Consider the following 13,840-nt stretch of genomic DNA (forward strand, 5'->3'; position numbering starts at 1 on the left):
AATCACTGCCTTAATTTAAATAAATAGATGGGGTTCCTTTCCCATGGGGACCTAATGGGAGGAGGCTCCTGTACAGCATGAAGCAGGTGAACTGGAGAGAAGCTATTAGATGCAGGGTCATTTTCCATGAGCAAGGTAGGTGTATTGGTTGAACTAGGCTTACTTTCCATTTAATTCTGGCTTATTTAATATTCTTATTTCTATTTGCAATTCTGTTTCTCTCTTACCTATGTAAACACTATTATCTGTTTTGTATTCTTTAATTTCTGTAGATGGAATAATAAAAATCATCTGCTTGCACACTTCAAAATACTTAGGGCAGCGGTTCTCAACCTGTGGGTCGCGACCCCTTTGGGGGTGGAACGACCTTTTCACAGGGGTCGCCTAAGACCATCGGAAAACACATATATAATTACATATTGTCTTTGTGGTTAATCACTATGCTTTAATTATGTTCAATTTGTAACAATGAAAATGGGGGTCACCACAACATGAGGAACTGTATTAAAGGGTTGAGACATTAGGAAGGTTGAGAACCACTGACTTAGGGGGAACTCAAAGATGTTTTCATTGAGAAGCACATTCCTAAACAATATCCAGTAACAGAGTTTAATTCTCCTGTGACACTCCCTCTATGATTCACAAAGTGACAGCATAAATCATTATAACAAGTGACATTCAAAAAATTTAACTAGACTCTTTCTCACAATTTTCCCAAAGTTATATTTCATCCTACTTAAGTTTAATTATGGAAGAAATGATGCAGGATAGTTTAAATAAAGGCTTGATATTTAATTTAACAAAATTATTCTTTGTATTCTAATTATGTCTTTATTTTTATTTTTTTAATCCTCACCCTAGGATATTTTCCCATTGATTTTTAGAGAGAATGAAAGAGAGAGGGAAAGACAGAGAGAAATATCGATGTGAGAGAAACACATGGATTAGTTGCCTCCTGCAGGAGCCAGAACCAGGGCCCAAGCCAGGGAAGAACCTACAACCTAAGTACATGCCCTTGACCGGGATTGAACCCAGGATCCTTCGGCACACAGGCCAATGCTCTGTCCACTGAGCCAAACCAGTTAAGGCTATAATTTTTATTTTTTTTATTGTTAATGTTTTAAAACTATATCTTAGAAAATGCCAATATTTAAGAGAAAGTGGTCACACAATCATTTATATAGAAGGACTTTAAGGACTCAAAATGTCAAATATTGAAGCCTGTTTGTTTCTTGAAGCCTCTAAATATCGAAAGTGCAGATCAGATTAGGACAAAATAAATGAATTCCATAACCCACCAAATCTTCAAACAAAGCGAAACACATTCTCCTTAATCTACCGACAGATAAATTAATACATTTGCAGGGAAAGCTAATTAGCCGGCTTTATTTTCTTGAACTATTTCCGAAATCTTTCTTTCAATGGAAGTAACAAATCTGACATTTAAAGAGCAATAATTTATGACAAGGTATCTGTTACTTCAGTTGCTATGTTGATGCATCCCATGTCTGTGGAAACCTAAGTTCAAATGCGAGGCTTTCCATTTCAAAGCCATTAATTACCGTTTAGAACATTCCAGGTAGAAGTAAACAGAGGTCCACTTAACATAGGTGTTCCAGTGCCAGGAGAGCATGGAGATGCTTTGGTGCCAAGTATAATAAAGATGATATTGCAAACATCTTATTCATTGGAACTATTCTGGCAAATGTCACACACAAAACAGATTACATGTAGCACTAAAGTAGGTACAGAAACATAGGAAATTTACAAAATGAGTGATTTAACGATGCTTATAAAAATAAATGGAAAAACTGAGAAAGAGCTTCAGTACCAGCAGTAAGAAAAATAACACACAGAATAAAATATCAAATGTCTTTTTTTCTTTGCCTCCAATTGTCTTGGCTTAAAAAAATTCATTCTTTTATTATAATGAAGGCTACTAACACATAAATCTGGGAAGGGGGGACTTTTGTATTATTCAAAAGCTCCTCAAAATTATTCAAGAGGTATCAGTCATTTCCCAAGTTTAGTACAAATTAGTAAGGTAAAGCAATGCTGTTTTGTGATATACAGATAAGCACATGCACATAACCTCAATGAATTAGTTCTGCAGAATGCTCGTTGAAGAATTTATATACTAGAAACAAAAAGAAATGCCAATATTAAGTGATAGGCCCAATAGTCTTACTGATAATTTTCTGGCGTGGAGACTATAATGATACCAATTTTTAGGAAAAGACTGTGATAAATACTAAAATCCCTGCAAATGTGCCAAGCGTCTCTCTTAGATCTCTGAGCCTGACAGGGAACCAGGATGTTAATGGAATGAATACCTAATGCTGCTCTACAGGCCTACAGGCTGAGGCTGCTACAGGCCCTGCAACTTGTTTCTGAGAAAACAGAGATGGGTGTTAATGAATGATTACCAGGGAGTTTATTCTTCTCTCATTAGAATTTAAGAGAATATGAAAAGGAAACTCCTTTTCTTTTATTTACCATTGAATACCTATTCTCCAATGTGAAGTGGTCCAGAGATTTATTTTGGCCTAGGTGATTAAAATGGTTTACAAATGCAATGATACACTGTTCTTCCCAAGGAGTGGTATAGTAATTCAAATGACAAGCTAGTAATTTATTTTTATTACTTTATCCTTGGAAATTGCTAAGCATCTGTAAAGTTTGTGATTGCATCTAGTGTCTCAAGAGAGCTGGTGGTGATCAATTTCAAATGATCTGTGACAAAGGAAACAAATTTAGAAACTGTAGATTTCCCAAAGCATTGTCTGGATCACATTTTAATGCTAAGGTCACATTACAGAAATTATTTTTAAATTAAGAAATAATGTGGCAATTCTATGTTTTAGGAACATTGGAATAATTTGAACTTAGTTCCAAATACTGATATTGTCAACACTATTTTAAGTTATGAAAAATGAAGGAATCTGTACTTTTGTTGGAGATTCAGAAAAAGTTTAATACACTGAGTTAACTTTTATCAGAAAAATATACCCTAACCTGATTTTAATTATGATATATTACAATCATATGAATCCCAGTGGCATAGAACAGGGACTGAATTAACATCTTTTTAAAACTGAACTGCTGTATCTATCTATTCACATTAGGCCCACAAATGCATCAGAGAGTCTAACAGATTTCTTTGCTAAGTCTAGTATGTAAAAACCTTTCGAATTTCACATAGAGAATATTTTATAATTTTAATCATAATTTAAATCAACAATAGCAAAGTGTTGAATCTCTCTGAATGGTTCTCTAATAATGCTCATTAATATTAAAATTCTATAAAAGGTAATTTATACAACCTATCACCTGTTGGAACCCAGTATTCTAAAAAGTTAAACACAATACTCATGATGTTTAAAAAATGTATCATAATTTAATTTTAATTGGCATGTAATGGCAGTAAGTATTAATTATTCAAAAATATGCAGATGCAGGTAGTAGGTTATAATTCTGGATTTTAATTTTTGGGGGAATTTTTTTTACTAATTTTCTTTTCTCTGATAGTTTTATGTCATTGTATCATGGTTTCATATTACTCTACTTAGCAGATTTCAATGTAAAATCTATTTTGAATGATTTTTCTCTCTTTCCATATACATCCATACCCATCCATACCACCCACACACATATGCATATATAATACATAGGCATATATATTATAGCTGTATTTAATATGTATATATAATATATATGATATAAACATAAAGATGTGTTATGAGAGTCATATGTCACAGCATTTGTCATACCAACACTTTCACTACATTCAAAATGCATTAAACTTTCCATGTGGAACATTAGATGATGAGTAGAATATTTTGGATCCTTCTAATAATCATTTTTATAAAAATAAATATGTCAAAGGGTTGAAGTAAAGGTTTGAAGTAAAGATTCCATTTTAGGCTCAATCACTGGCATAACTTTACAGAAATGTACATGTCTTTCCTCCATCATATACATAAGTAATGATCAGAGTCATAAACACCAGCCATGTAGGAGTAAAAAAGTGGAAACCAATGACCAGTACGAAGTGAAATTCACAAAGATTAATAGCCCTCTTATGTGAGAAATAAACAAAATTATTTGTATACTGATTACAGCTATGCCAAATCAGGACGTCAGAAAAAAAATAATGCAAAGCAACATCAAAGCAACAGTGGGGTTTCACAGACATTAGTACTACATATTTTGGAATGACAAGCACTTGAGGGTAAAGCCTTGGCTTACTTACTTTTCTTTACATGACTCCCACAATCTACACTAATAAAAGAGAAAAATGGTAATTGGTGTACGGCGATACCTTTTTCATTGGCTAATCAGGGCTATATGCAAGTTAACTGCCAACAAGATGGCGGCTAATTTGCATATGTAGGCACAATGCAGGGAGGCGAAAGGGAAAGCAGGAAGAAGCCCCCTGCCACTGACAGTGATCGGAAACCCAGTGGGGAGCTAAGAGCTGGGGGGCAGCCATGATCAGAGAATCAGGCGCCTTTGCCGCCCTGGCCAGTGATAGCAGGAAGTAGGGGTGGAGCCAGCGATGGGAGCTGGGCACGGTCGAAGCTGGCAGTCCCAGGAGCTAGGGGTCCCTTGCCTGGGCCTAAAGCGAAGTCCACGATCGCGGCGCCCCCCGCTGCCACTGCAGGTCCTCGCTGCCTGGGCCGGACGCCTAGGCCAGAGGTGTCAGGCCTGGGCAGGGGTGGAGCCTGCAACCGCGGGGAGCTGGGGGTCCCCTGCCCAGGCCTGACACCTCTGCCGGAGGCCTCAGGCCTGGTCAAGGGGCCGATCCGGTGATTGGTGATCGGAGGGTGATGAGGGTCAACTCCTCTGGCTGAGGCATCAGGCCTGGGTGGGGGGCGGAGCCGGGGATTGGGGGGATATGATGGTCCCCTTGCCCAGGCCTGAAGCCTGGGTCAGAGGCATCAGGCTTGGGCGGGGGGTGGAGCAAGCGATCAGAGGGAGATGGGGGTCCCCTGCTCAGGCATGATTCCTGGGCCAGAGGCCTCAGGCCTGGGCGGGGGCCAGAGCCAGTGATTGGGGGGAGATGGGGGTCCCCTGTCCAAGCCTGACACCTCTGGCGGAGGCGTCAGGCCTGGGCAAGGGGCCGATCAGTCGATTGGAGGGTGATGGGGGTCAATGCCTGAGGGCTCCCAGTATGTGAGAGGGGGCAGGCTGGGCTGAGGGACACTCTCCCCCCCCCCACCCCCAGTGCACGAATTTCATGCACCGGGCCCCTAGTTAGATAATAATGAAGTAAATAACTCAAATCCTTTTGAAGCTACTCTATTGTTCTGTGTGGGCAGTGGAATTTGGCAGACTTCTATAAGGGTAGAGTGGAATTAGCTGGTGTACCCATACTCACTCTCACCTTACAACTGCCATTGTGCACCAGAGATCTAATGAAGGCACATATGCCTCACCCTACATCACAGTGCTTCAGGGTTTAGTGAGGTTCCTCCTGAAAGAAATACAGGTTCCAAAGTGTTCTAGACTCACTAAAATAACTCATAGGTAATAGACAATATTAACTTTACACCATACGCCATGACAAATGGTGAGATATTCAGGACTCTTCAGAAACCGTAGAATTGGCATGAATTTGACAAAACTGCTTTTCTTCACTTGGTTCCAATCCCCTCAGTGATTGCTCCGAATCCACCAGCTGCTCCTTTTCATATTGCACAGAGCCTCAAGAGTTAGTGCAACTCTCACTGGCCCCTAATTATTCTAGGAAATGGCTTAGCATTACTTAATGACACTCATCTGAAGAAAAATAGCTCTACAACAATGATAAGAGAGTTTTAAAATTAAACCTCAGAAAGCTGTTTGCAAATTGTTGATCAAAAGCATAATAAAAGCTTTGAATGGTTTTTGTCCAGCCTGATCTATGGCATGGGATAAGATCTGGGCATTCTGAGATCAGCACAAATATACATATTTAATGTATGATTTAAAAAGTGGCTCTGTGGTTGAGCATCGACCTATGAACCAGGAGTTCATGGTTCAATTTCTGGTCAGGGCACATGCCCAGGTTGTGGGTTCGATCCCCAGTAGGAGGTGTGCAGGAGGTAGCCGTTCAACGATTCTCTCTCATCACTGACCGTTTTTTCTCTCTCTCTCCCTCTCCTGTCCTCTCTGAAATCAGTAAATACATATATATATATTTAAAGTGTGTTTAAATGAAAATGCTTGCCATTTCACATGATGATTGCAGAACACCTAAAGCTATTGTATAAATCACTGGTTCATTTTTTTAGGAAACACACTGATGAAAAGACACATAGACTTATAAATTTATGTGTATGTATATATGTATTTACATATACATATGAAATAAGAGCATATAAAATTATAGAAAAGTTCAACTGTTGTGCTGGAAAATCTGAGCTCCACAAAATTAATAAACAACATGCTAACTGATAAACTAATAGTGAAGACAAAAGAAAAATCTATTAAGTAAAATGAAATTAGTAAAGATATCATCTGTTCCATTTTCTAATGTAAATATGTAATTTGGAAATGGATTCTATGTTTAACACAGACAAGAGGTGTTTTTAAATGTTCTTAATGAACTGTTGTATTTTCCACAATTACTGTGCTCATTTTCCATTAAGACCTTGTGTATACACCCCAACTGTACGTAGCTTTGAATTCTTCTTTTTTTAGCCTTAATCTTTTCCATAGATTAAGGTTATGAGAAACACAAACATATGTATATATTTATTTAAATTTATTACTAACATTAATAAATAAACATTATCACTATAAATGTTATTCAGAGTTTAATGAGTTCCCTCCTGAAAGAAATACAGGTTCCAAAGTTTTCTACACTCACTGAAAAACTCATAGATACTGAGGACAATATTAACTTTTACAACATATGTCATGACAACTTACTAACATTTATTGAAATAAATGTTTAAATGAAAGCATTCCTAACATTTATTTAATTATTTAAGACTGGGTAATATATTTATCAAGTTATGTTTGTTTATGCATCATTGAAAGTTACTTTTACATTTCACAGTGGAAAATCTCTCTTGAGAGATTTCAATTACTCTCTTCAGAATAAGTATATGTTCTCAACATGATACAGGTTGGGTATCTTCCTAGGATAAACACACACAGAAAAAAATACTTCAACCTACAAAGTAACCAAACTATGGGTTAAAAGTAATAACCAACCAAGGTTAACTCTGAGTTGAATAATTCCAAGCTAATCTGAATCTTAACAGGCTTCCAGAAGAGGTGTCATTCCTACCTCTGTGCAACCCGCCCAGTCTTGTCAGAAGAAGCTGTCAGCCAGCTCAGAAACTTCCTTTCGCATGCTGCCTCCCTTACTTCTCATCCCAGGCCACTACTGAAGAACTTAAATTGTTGGAGATGCCAATAGTGACTAAAGTTATTTGGAGAAAAAGCAATGGAAGATTCTTGCTTGCTCTTGGATAAGGGATACAATAGCAGAGTCCCTCAGATGGGTAGCAGATGCGACTTCAGGACTTCCTGAAAAGTCAGTCATATATTTAATCTGACAAAAACAGTGGAGAGGTCCATTGCACAGTGACCCTCTGCTTGCTGGCTGCTACCCCACTGAAATGCCAATAATTAAATTTTAGCAGTTTAAGTGGTTGTGTCACCATCTTTTACCCGCCATTATATTCCCAAGATTTAACTCCCTGTTAGTTTATACTCATTTATGACAGGCAGCCACTAGCACCCATTTCATTGTCATTCCTTGGGTGAAGGGGCGCCAGGAAGAATTCTGACTATGTCTCCGAAATAAAACAGTGTATCAAATCATGAATGCTGCAACAATAAGCAAATGATAAATTATCTCTTTGTTTATGTCAACTGTTCTGAGACTTTTGAGTACATTTTCCTTGACGCATACCCCTGCTATAGCACACAATTCAAATGCTTACAATATAAATTCCTACCTTTTTTTCTTGTCAGAACCCTGATTTATTTGGGGACATCAATGTGCCCAAGTAAAATTATTCAGTTTCTCAGCTGCTCATAAAGTCAGAGCAGGCAAAGGGCCACAGTTCTGGCCAGTCAGATGTAGGTCAAAGTGGATAACCTTCCCAAATTTAAGGGCAAAGTGCTTTTTGCTCTTTTTTGTTTGTTTGTTTTGTTTTGTTTTGTTTTGTTTTGTTTTGTTTTTGTTATTGCCTTTCTGGACAGTGAACATGAAGCTATGGGGCCTAGAAGTGTAGTGACCACCTGCCACAGGAAAGAGCCAGCAGGACAGTAAAAGCCTCCAGCATGGGCCAGAGGGCAGAAAGAGGCAAGGAGCCTACAGTCTACGGGGCATCTCTAAGCCTCAGTGTTAGGCCTCATTTCAGTCTTGTAGAGAGATAAGAAAATGGACTTCTATTTAAACCACTGTAGTAGAATCTTCCGTTAATTGCCCTTGGGTTGACTGTTTCTAAACATGACATAGCATCACTCTCTGCGATATTTAAGAACATTAAACATGGCCAGTGCATTGCTAACGAGGGAATTTATCCATAAAACAGAGGTTGACAAACATTCTCCGAGGCACCTGTAAACTTTCCAATATGATGTGATTATAGTGGCTTACTTCTAGCTATTGAAATCATAATGTATGGGCCACAAAGTGGGATAATCCACCTGAAAAATTACTTTTCCATGAGTGGAAGTCAGAAAGATAGAGTCTAAATTCTAGAAGCACCTAACATTTTTGCTACATTTTTATTGTTTACGGTACTAGCAGGAAAGCACAATGAGAATTTTACTCACTTCGGAAAAATTTACAATAAGCTCACTCTAAAGTAGTACCAACAATGACAGAAGTTGCTGGCAGAAAGATTGGTGTTCAAGGTCAAGGACATGACAGTCATCAAATCTGTTTTTGAAGGCATTAATTTTAAATAAATAATATGTAATTTTGTGGCAGTTTAGAATTACTTTAAATAAGTTATTTTTGCTTGATAAAAATATGAGTTTGTAATAAAAATGTCTAAAATTTATGTTCTGAATAACATTTTAAAAACTGTGGTCTACAGGTTACCTATATGAGAATTACTTGAGGTAGCTGCTAAGAAAGGCAAACTCAAAAGATATTTACTTATTTAAAAATATTAATTTCTGGGAGTGGGACTCAGAACTTTTTTTTTTTTTAATATATTTTATTGATTTTTTTACAGAGAGGAAGGGAGAGAGATAGAGAGTTAGAAACATCGATGTGAGAGATACACCGATCAGCTGCCTCCTGCACATCTCCTACTGGGGATGTGCCCGCAACCCAGGTACATGCCCTTGACCGGAATCGAACCTGGGACCTTTCAGTCCGCAGGCCGACGCTCTATCCACTGAGCCAAACCGGTTTCGGCCAGAACTTTTTTTTTTTTAATAATTTGCTCTGGTGATTCTTCTGCTCACTTTTTTTTTTTGAGAATCTCTACCATAGTGGACACAGTAGAATCCTAAATTTCTTGATTTACAGCTTATAATTGACTTGTAACATAAACTTAAAATGTTTAGTATAAACCTTGAGACTTATCAAATATTCAAAATCAATTTCTTCCATATTTGATTCTAACACAATGTCCCTAAAAAGCAGAAGCCTGATGCATTATCTTATCTAAACTATTTTCAGCCTTGAATCTCTGGTGGCATAATGAAATAAGATCTTTCATGATATTCCTCTTAAATCCATGGCTGTTTCTTTTCTTTTTCTTTTTCTTTAAACAGACTATTATCTACAATACTAGAGGCCAGGTGCACAGATTCGTACTCCAGTGGGGTCCCTCAGCCTGGCCTGCACCCTCTCACAATCCGGGACCCCTCGGGGGATGTAGTAGTGCACAAAGCAGCAGGCGGCCGGGGAGGAGCCTGAGCCCTGGCTGGGCACCGCTCCCCTCATCCCACCCATGCTTCACCTACTGCCGCCACTGCTGCTAGTAGCACTGCCACGGCTACACTTGCCAGCCGTGAGCCTGGCGTCTGGCACCCATCAGCTGAGCAGCGTTCCCACTGTGGGAGTGCACTGACCACCAGTAGGCAGCTTCTGCCTTGAGCATCTGCCCTCTGGTGGTCAGTGTGTGTCATAGCAACCAGTCCAACAGTCGACTGGTCGAGCGGTCCACCAGTTGCTTAGGGTTTTATATCTATAGAAAATTCAGTTGGGTTGTAGTCAGTTGGGTTGAATATTGTGTGACCATTAGTACAGTTATAAATAGAGAAGACTGTAAAGTGAAAGAGAATTTTTCCATTTATTGAATTTTAATATCACTAGTCATTCAGAGCTAGTTTGAAATAAATCAGTAAGTAGAGAGAGCAACAATTTTCATTCTAAGTGCTGCTGTGTTATAAATTGTGTGCATAAACATCGAAAAAGCCGAGATTGATATAGAAGAAACAAAGTTTGTGACTACTGTGTATAAAGCATTTTGAATAGATATTGGCAAACATAAAAAATGGCAAACTGGAAATCACAGGAAAAAAACATAATTTTAGTTGTCATATAGAATTTTAAAATGGTACTGAGACGTTCTTTACTCAATCCTCTTATTTTTAGATGCTAGATCTGAGATTCCCAAGAGTTAAATGACATGTGTACAACTCATGTACCTAGTCAGTGGAAGCTCACATTCTTGGCCAGGTAATGGAACCCAGCTGGACCAGCCTTTAGTTTGTGGCTATTCTCATTTGACTTAATTCAGTTCATTCCTTTAATTGACTAAGTATATTTTAAGCCATTAAATATTTCTACCAAATTATCAGTAACAAATATTTCATGGAAAAATTTTTACAAGTAATTAAAAACTTAAACTTTTCTCCAAAAGTTTAATTTTGAAATACCACATTTTAAAGACCGTTGCTTACTTTTACTCAGAGCAGAAAAGACGTGTTAAGAAAATTACAAATTTCCAGCAGGAAAAGCAAAAGCAAATATTAGCTACTTGGCAATACCAATAAATATAGAACACATCATTTAGTGGGCTGAAATAGCATCCTTCTTTTAGAAATCACATCGTAAAAGTTATTTTAAAAATATACTGTTTGTCTACCCAAACAGAAACAGACATTCTTATGAATGCGCACATAGAAGCTTAACTTGGGGGAGGGATCACATCCCCTACAACTGAGGCTGTCTAAAGGAATAAGTTGTTCTTGTGAAAACTCGGCCTATCAAATGGCCAGAAACATCAGAATCTTATCAGTGAAACTCAAATTGCTTTCCAACTTTTCTGAAGTTACGGGAGTGAAATCACCTCAACAAAAGCATGTTTTTTCCCTTTGGTTTGTGTTCTTGGATGCTTTATCTATTTTCTAAGGACTTCCTTCAGAGATACAAGAAATTATATGAGGTCCATCTGATCAAGGCACACAGAATAACCAACTTTTTGTGGCTGGAAATAAATTCTTTTAAAGGAGATGTTACATTACAAAAATCTTAAAATGCTGTAATAATAAACATGGCTTTCCTCTTGTAACAGTACAAAGTGTAGATTCAATTATATTTAATTTTAACTTGAAATCAATTGCTATTGAGATAGGAAAAAGAAAATAGCCATAGTGTTCTTCAATTAAAACTTTTTAATTTAAAAAAGGGTATTAAAATACCAGTACCTCACTAACATTTCAAAAAGTGTCCTATTATCTTAAGAAAATGTCTTTTTTAAAGGAGTGACTTTCTATTTTTATGTCCCTTGAAAAAATCTCAGTGAATTAGACAAAGGTAGGCTTTACAGACATCGAATTTGAATATAAAATAAGCATATCTAATTCACATAGAACAATGCCTTTTAAACAAAAACAAGTCCCAAACCACGGGACCACATATCTGTACATGAAATTTTCACCATAATCACTCTATAAACAGTAAATCATTATTTTAAAAATTAGATCATCACTAAAATAATCTGAATTTTGCAAAGTGTTTCTATTGTAGAGTAAACGTGCATAATGATTTAGCAAATTTCTATTCTATTAATTTTATTTTATAAAAAGAAACAAGTACTTAATCTTAAAAAATTCAAAACTGTTATAGAAAATGATGCAAATATATTCACAGTTCTACAACATATGATTTTCTTATTAAATAGAAAAATATTTGTTTGTAAAACTCTACTTCAAAATAATATTTTACTCTTTAAATTTGATAACTTAATCGTTCAATAACAATCCATGAAAGTAAAACTATGAAAATTATAAGGAGCATTTATAATTAAAAATTATAATTTATATCTAAATAGAAGTTGTAATTCATCTTAACATAATATTTATTTTATTGTGGTATATATTTACATTCATTAAGATAATAAAAATTCTAAAACAATAATTATAAAATATGCAATTTCAAACTCTCAACTATATTTTTAAATAAGTTCATTCGCTAAATTCTAATCTTTGTATCTACCTCATATATTTCAAATGCCTTAAACAATTTAAAGAACTATTCAGCTAAAATGATTAAAAATCTACTAAATATGTACCATCTGCCTAATGATGTCAATGTTCTTTACATAATAGAAAAAATATTTTTCACTACTAAAGAAATGTAAACTTTATTCATATTTCAAGAAAAATAATATTGAAGGGTTTACATTTGACATGAATATTTTTGCATGTGCAATTTTGAAAATAGTGAGTAAAGATTCAGGAAATTTATTCTAATCTTTAAGACAACAATTCACTATTAAGTCAACCAAAATCTGATTACATTTTCATTTATTCCTCAACCTTCTGTACACCATTAGGAAGTATAAAATAGATCGTATCTGTAAATGTTAATAATATAAAGCTAATAAACCTATCAGTCCCTCTAAAAGACTAGTATTAATAACTTACTGTAGCATAAGATATTCTTGGAAACCCAAACCCTAAAATAAATATGCTCTAAATATTTATTTTGAATGATTAAATGCATTCTCATAATTTTGAGGGAGATAAAATTTTATTTGAAAATATTATATAGGAAGATATTTCAGCCAAGAGTTTTGATTGCACCCCACATGATTAAACGTGTTCACAATAATGAATGCAAATAAGTGTAGGTCCTCTACACATCTTTTGTGCCCTGATAAATATTTATCCTTGTCTTTTGTGCTTAGGCCTATTGTCTGTAGTCTTCCCAAGACAGAAGGTAGGGAAGGACACTTCAAGAGAGCTGGAAAGACCAAGGTTGTGGAATGGGTGTTTCTGTACAGAAAACATTTAATTAAGATCATTTCTGATTTTGAATCTCCCTCTGTGCTGATGAAAAGGCAGCTGTGAGGAAGAGAAAGACCCTCCCACTGGCTGTAAACAGAGGAGAACAAATACCCTGCAGCTCTAAACAAGGAAACATGGGCCCCCCTGCTGGCAAGCAAAGGGAGGAAGTTATCTCCCACAGACTTCAGAGATAAGTCCAAGAAAGGGACAGAGGTATGAGAAGCATAGGCACAGGCAGAAGGAACAGGAAATGGAGCTAAACCATTCATCATGGTTTAGTTCCTCTATTGTGTAATAATGCGGGTGGATTTCTAAGCACAAAATCATTGGGACTTTGCATGGCAGAAAGCATGGCTGTTAAGTTTCTAAAGGAGGGGGCACTCTAACACTTCTGCGTTAGCAGCGAAATCATGCATCAGTAGACAGCTTTTGTGTGCCCATGATGAATATTATGTCTCGTTACTATCTCACACTGATGAAAAACGATTCTCCATTGACTGGCAAACACTAATGATCATAATAAAGCACTTTATTAAGTGGCATTCTTTAATGAAGAAAATAAAATAGAATCCACATGTTGCCAAAACTTCACCTATTTTAAAGAGAAGGTTTGGCAGCACTGTTTCGTGGAAATTCGAAT

Source organism: Myotis nattereri (genome assembly GCF_964212035.1).
Source record: "Myotis nattereri genome assembly, chromosome: 3".
Taxonomy (NCBI): Eukaryota; Metazoa; Chordata; class Mammalia; order Chiroptera; family Vespertilionidae; genus Myotis; species Myotis nattereri.